We start from the raw sequence: 6422 nt of genomic DNA on the forward strand, positions 1-6422 counted from the left end.
ACTTATAATAAGTAATAAGTAACATGCTTGATACTGTAAACAAGGATACATGTTAAATTTTTTTGTTGTCACCTTGCAAATAAAAGGTTTGCAACATTGCACTAGATATTTTGCATTTGAGGGACATTACCAAAAATGTTTTTTACTATTGATTATTTTCTACAATAATCAAAATGCTCAAGTGACTTGAACAACAAAATGCTTCGTCAGTATCACCTCTTGCCATTGATGTCAAAGGGGGAGGTAAGCAAAATGAATGTAGGCAGAAGGAATAACTATGTTGCCATCAATGCCAAAGGGGGAGAATGTTGGTAATGTTGGCATTGATGTCAAATGATCATGTTAAGGTCATTGACCTAATTGATTGGTTTTGATTGTGTTAAGATTAATTTATGTTGAATGCGAAGGCTGAAAGTGATGTGAAGTGCAAAGGCTATGATAATTAGTGTGAATGATAGACATCGTTGATTGGTTGTGCAAAGGCTATGATAATTGATGTGAAGGCTGAACATTGTTGATTGGTTGTCATTGATGAAAAATGAGACATGATATATTGAGACACAAACTGGAAAACATATGCTTTCATTAAACAAGAAAACTGTATGATACAAGGTTGGAAAATGTAGCCAATACAAATCTATTATTATTATTATTATTTTTATATTTTAATTTTAATTTTAATTTTTAATTTTTAAATTTAAATTAATTAATTATATATATTATATATATATATATATATATATATATATATATATATATATTACAGATTTGAAAATGAAGAGACAGGTAGTGAACAATTTTAGAAGACCAAGAGACAATGCCTCATTTCATATTCCTGCAGATAATACAAACAATCAATAAGACATGCTTATAAAATATACATTGTTGAATGGAAAATGGATTTTTTTTGGAGTTATGAAGTTTTTATGAGAGGGTTCATGAGTAGCAACATAATAGGAACAAAACTGTAGAAGAGAAGTAGAGAAGTTGTGCAGCAGACTTGACAATATAAAATTATATAAGGTAACCAGAACACTTGACTTTGTATTGTGATTGAGAGATTGCAGTGTCCTTTCAAGTTGTAGCTTGCTAAACAACATGTTGTAGCCTGTTGAGGTAGGAGTTTCTTGTGGTCGTATCCTACAAAAAAACTTTGTGGGAGCTGAAGCTTCTTTGGGGTAGAAGCCTCTTGTAGTTTGGAGCCTACAAAAATATTATGCAATTGGGAAGTAGGAGTTTGCCTTCACATCAGTTTCAACCAAAAGTTCGTGGTTTTATCCCTTATTGGTTTCCACTTATATATGGTGTCTTCATGTGTTGTTTCTTGAATATTGTGTGAATTCTCTTGAATTCTGAATAAGAATTTATGCAAATATTTATCTCTGGCAACTACAAAAATAAACAATTAATAATTGATCATATATATAAGTTATGAGGTACATAAGAAGAAATTTAAGTTGAGAAAAAATTGAAGTTTAAAATTACTGATTCACCCCGCTCTTAGTAATTTCCAAACATAAATATCATGTTTGGCCATTAGTCTAGGGGTGGATTGCAATCAAATTGGTGAGCTTGGTGTCCAACAATGACCAAAGGCTCGAATAAAATTCACTTAGGAACCTACTATCTTGATCTTATATTATGGTATGCAGGATTCCAAAATGTACCCACACTCATTTGAAAAAGAGCTTGGTACTGGCTTCTACAGTGATACTCTTCTTGTAGGCAGCCAATATGGCCATCTTAGAAAATATATAAACGAACACAAACAAAGAGTCATTACCATGCTTGGTAGAAGTGAGGACAAACATATGGTCCATGGAGATGGATTCCCAAGGCCAACTAAGAGTAGGTAGAGGAGTGTACATGCCTTTCTTCTCAATGGTTGGCTTAGTGATGACGCAAATAATGCATGATATGATATATTTCCCAACATCCTATCATAGTTTTGGCTAATAAAAATACTTCTGTAGTACTACCACTATCTTCTCCCCACCAAAGTGTCATGCGACCCGACTATAGTGTGCCTCCCAAACCAGCTTGGCACGCTCACTTGAAAGAACCCAAATATGTCCCAGATAGGACAACAATCCATCATGAACGTGGAAGTATTGAATTTTCTTTCCATCCATCAACATCTTGTAGGTGGCAGTGAATTCCAAGTCATTTTCATATAGCTACGTGACCATCCAGGGGTCTCGTTCCCACAAGAGTTGAGAACTGTGCTTAGTGCCATAATTAGGGGTTGGCTGAGGCAATCTGCGATGTGATTGATGCTACTCTTCTTGTATTTAATGTTAAGATGGATTTTTTTCTTAGGTATGTATACCATTTCTAATGATGATCATTCTGTAACTTTCCTTGTGTCTGCATAAATTGAAGAGGTCAATGATCCATGTGGATGACCATCACCTTCCTCAGAATATAATTTTTCCATTGACAACATTCCTGTATGATAGAATAAATTTCATTATAATAAGTGGAGTACCTTCAAACAATACCAGTGAGCATATCAATGAGATAGGCTACTGGATTCCCTTACTGAGTGAGGAATGCACCAATAATATACTGAGAGGCATCCGTCTTAATATTAATTGGCTATTGAATATTTGGAAAGGTGAGGAATGGTGCAGAGAAAATATGGTGTTTCAGTTCAATTAATGCCTTATATTATGACTCATACAAAAAAACTTTTCTTTTTCTCCATCCTTGGTAAATTGACTCAAGGGGCAAGTGATATCAGAGAACCCCAATACGAATCTCCGATAGAAATTAACAAGGCCTAAGAAGTTGAAAAGCTTTGTTAGAGTCATCACGACTCACCAATCCTGAATGACTTGGATCTTAGCTATATCTACATGCACACCTTTCTCATTAATTATGTAGCCTAGATACTAGACCTGGTCCATGCCAAAGGATCATTTCTACAGGTTGCCACATAGTTTGTGCTAGCGTGTTGTTTGAAGGACATGCCGAATATGTTGTAAGTGATTTTCCAAAATCTTATTTAAGATAAGGATATCATCCATATATACAACCACAAACGAGTTGGTGAAAGGTTGCAAGATGTCATCCATCAACCTCATAAAAGTTGTAGGGCCATTTGTAAACCCGAAGGGCATGACCAACCACTCAAATAGACCCACCTTGGACTTGAAGAAAGTCTTCCATACATCCATGGGTTCTATTGGAGCTTGGTGATAGCCAACATTCAAATCATTCTTGTTGAAGTACTTAGCCCCATTGAGCTAGTCAAGAAGGTCATCAATCCATGGGATTGGGTATCAGTTCTTGACTCAGATTTGATTAAGTGCCTGATAATCAATGCAGCCTCTCTAGATCCCATATTTCTTCTGCATGAATCTAATTGGGCTCCCAAAAGGGGAGTAACTTGGTTAGATGTGCCCTTTTTGTAGCAACTCCTGGATTTGTCAGTTGATTTCTTTGTTTTCCAGAAGAGAGCGATGATAGATTGGCCCATTAAATAGAGGTGCACTAGGGGGAAGATTGATCGAATGCTTGACTTGACAGTGTAAAGGTTCTGAAACAACAAAACCTGTAGCTTGCTGGCTTTTTAATGTAAAAATACACAAGAGGTATTTTGTAATAATAATTTATTATATATAAAAATGTATAAGTGATGGTGAATGTTATAATGAGGACCTGCATTTATACATAGGAAGGTGTCCTTCCAAGACCAGACATGTCTTTTCATTTAACTTAATGACTATTTAACATAATTAATATTTGTTTATTTAATATTTACATTTTTATTTTTATTTTATTTTATATAATTTATATTTGTAACATTGATTTTATATAATTTATATTCATAACATTGCCTTCCTCTTCGAAAAGCTTTGTCCTCAAAGCTTATTGTTGGCAATTTCCTTCATATTAACCCTGAAAAAATTTCTTCATTTTGCATTTTTCATCTTGGCATATGTAATTTGTTACTGGTACCTTAGCATGTAGAATTTTCCAGTAATGTTATCTTGAAACTAAGTTTTTTTGTTTTTGTTTTTGTTTTTTTTTTTTTAAATGCTGTCATAAAGCTAAGGTTTCTCTATCTCCCCTCTTATTTTTTTCCACAATTTTAGCTTTCCTATTATCACCTAAATTAAATTTTATTGCAAATTACAAAACATTTGAAGAGTATGATAAAAATGTATGTTAGGTTTCACATCACCTCTCAATTCCGTGAATTGTAATTTATGACTGCAAGATGTTAAGCTAAAACCAAAATGCACATCCAAGATGGAGGGAATCACTGTGTCATCACAAATAGTACACGTGAACACAGTTTTATAAGCTCTTGTCGGCATGTGCTTTTTATATTTATATTAGATATTCCAATTCCATATGTACGATTTTTGCCATTTAAAATTTCAGGGCAATTATGAAGAAAATGGTAAGGCCTTTTACATTTATATTCGATCTTTCAATCTGATATACCTTGGTCATATATATATTTTTAATTAATTATATAGTTGGTTTATGTGACACTAACTAATGGGTAGACGAACAAAAATGACAATTGAAACGTTGACTCGTGGTGATGGTTTGAATGATGCGATGTGTAGGGACAAAACCGAAGTGGAATACGATTCGACAAACCGGAAGTCAGCGGCAAGGTTGTTGGAAAATCAAGTGGCAGGAGAAAGGTGAGTGTGGACGGTCGATTACTCATACTAATGGTCAGGAACAAAACTAGACGATCGTGATAGAGGTATCTTGGCATAGGCCGGAGCAGGTGCCACATTTTTGGAGGCCCGATGGAAGTCTGTAATATATTTTGACATAGTTTGCATCCTTGACATAAGAGTCGTCATCTTGAGTGACACAGGACAACCTGCAACTGCCCTCTTAAACCGAGACCATCGGTAAAACTCATATCTGTCCATCTGCTCCGACGTAAATTGTTTGATTAAATGGCATTAATTTTGTCCTGCTTAGTGTGCTACTACGCATAGAGCTCGCGGAAAATATCATCAAAATTTTCATCATCATCATCTTTTAGTTCATATTCATTATCCCTCACACGCTTAATGTAGTTTCTCTCTAAAACATGCCTTGCCTCACACTACGGAAAATTGCTCAAATCATAATAATGAGGTGCGTATCTATCATCCACTCACCACAAACATTTGTGATAGTACGAATGAAGTTCCTGCTGGTTAATACATATTTGTTGTATATGACCCATTGAGGCTGGTGATCAAGACAATTAGATGGATGTAAATGGACTATCTGATTGTCTTTAACTATTAGATAGTGGCTTGTATGCTCCTTGTGTGCCACATGCATGAAATCCCCTGCTAGCCTTGCCTTTCATATATTCACATAATAATCACGACTATTGAAGTCAGTGTTGCACAAATTTAGGTTGTATATGTTCATTATGCGTACAAGTTTTTGTCTCACATTGTCTATAGATTTGAGGGCTCTTGTATTGATAAAATTCTCGTAACACCATGTTGGATCCTCATTATTCGGCTTTTAAGCATGGTACACTTTTAACATCGTCAGATGATCTCCATAAATGTGTGCAAACAAAGCTTTTGTTGCATCTGAAACTTCTTGAGCTTCTCCAGGCCATAAAAAACAATCGTGGACTGATAGTATTGCAATGATGGAAATAATTTCATTGGAGCAGTTGATTTCGGGACTAACAACTAACATTTTTGACATTTGAGTATCCAAAGGAAACTCACTCATTAATTCTCCCAATTTTGTTATATTTCCATCATCATATAAAGCACCTGAATAATTAAAAGTATATAATGCTCGCATCAGAGTTTCTGGAGCAGGTGGGTCGATAAAGTCAAAGTGTACTAAATCATCCATTCCCAAGTTTTTCAGATTAAGAATCACATTTGCTAGATTGGAACATAAAATCTCAGGGTATGTATGTGCTTGAAGATCATTATGGAAACTCTTTTCTGTATAAACTCTGAAGAATTTTCCTGGTTGTGTTCTACTCGCACTTCCACACCCATCAATCAAATGTGATTTATAGTTATTGTCCATATCCTTCTAAACCACAATATTTAGCCTGTCACCGGGTACCTTCTTACCACTTCTTGTATCAACACTCTTTAAGATGCTTCTTGGTGTGTCTTACCTCTCTTTCACCTTCATTCCTATTAGAAACAGGGGTTGCACATATCTCAATTTTTTTTCTTGATCAATATCGACCTCTGGTGCAGTAATAATTGAATTGTCTTCACCCACCATGCCTGTTTTCTCGAAGGCATTTACATTCTCCACATCTTCAAAAGCTTACTTTTTCTCTGGAGACACAGATGGTATTTTTTAATTGGAAACATCTTCTTCATTGTTATGATATTGTTTATCTTCTCGTTTCTGAAGATATTCCTCATCCACCTCATCGTCATCCTCATCTTGACCTATATCAGCTT

The 6422-nt window shown here is 35.0% G+C and overlaps 1 pseudogene; it reads right to left on the reverse strand.

Annotated features, from left to right (window-relative positions):
• Nucleotides 1-4963: 4963 nt before the first annotated feature.
• LOC149251430 (putative pre-mRNA-splicing factor ATP-dependent RNA helicase DEAH2 pseudogene) lies at nucleotides 4964-6030 on the reverse strand (annotated as a pseudogene).
• Nucleotides 6031-6422: the final 392 nt, after the last annotated feature.

Source organism: Pinus tabuliformis, chromosome 7, assembly GCF_031772625.1.
Source record: "Pinus tabuliformis cultivar Carrire ecotype Pingquan chromosome 7, CPIR1, whole genome shotgun sequence".
Lineage (NCBI taxonomy): Eukaryota > Viridiplantae > Streptophyta > Pinopsida > Pinales > Pinaceae > Pinus > Pinus tabuliformis.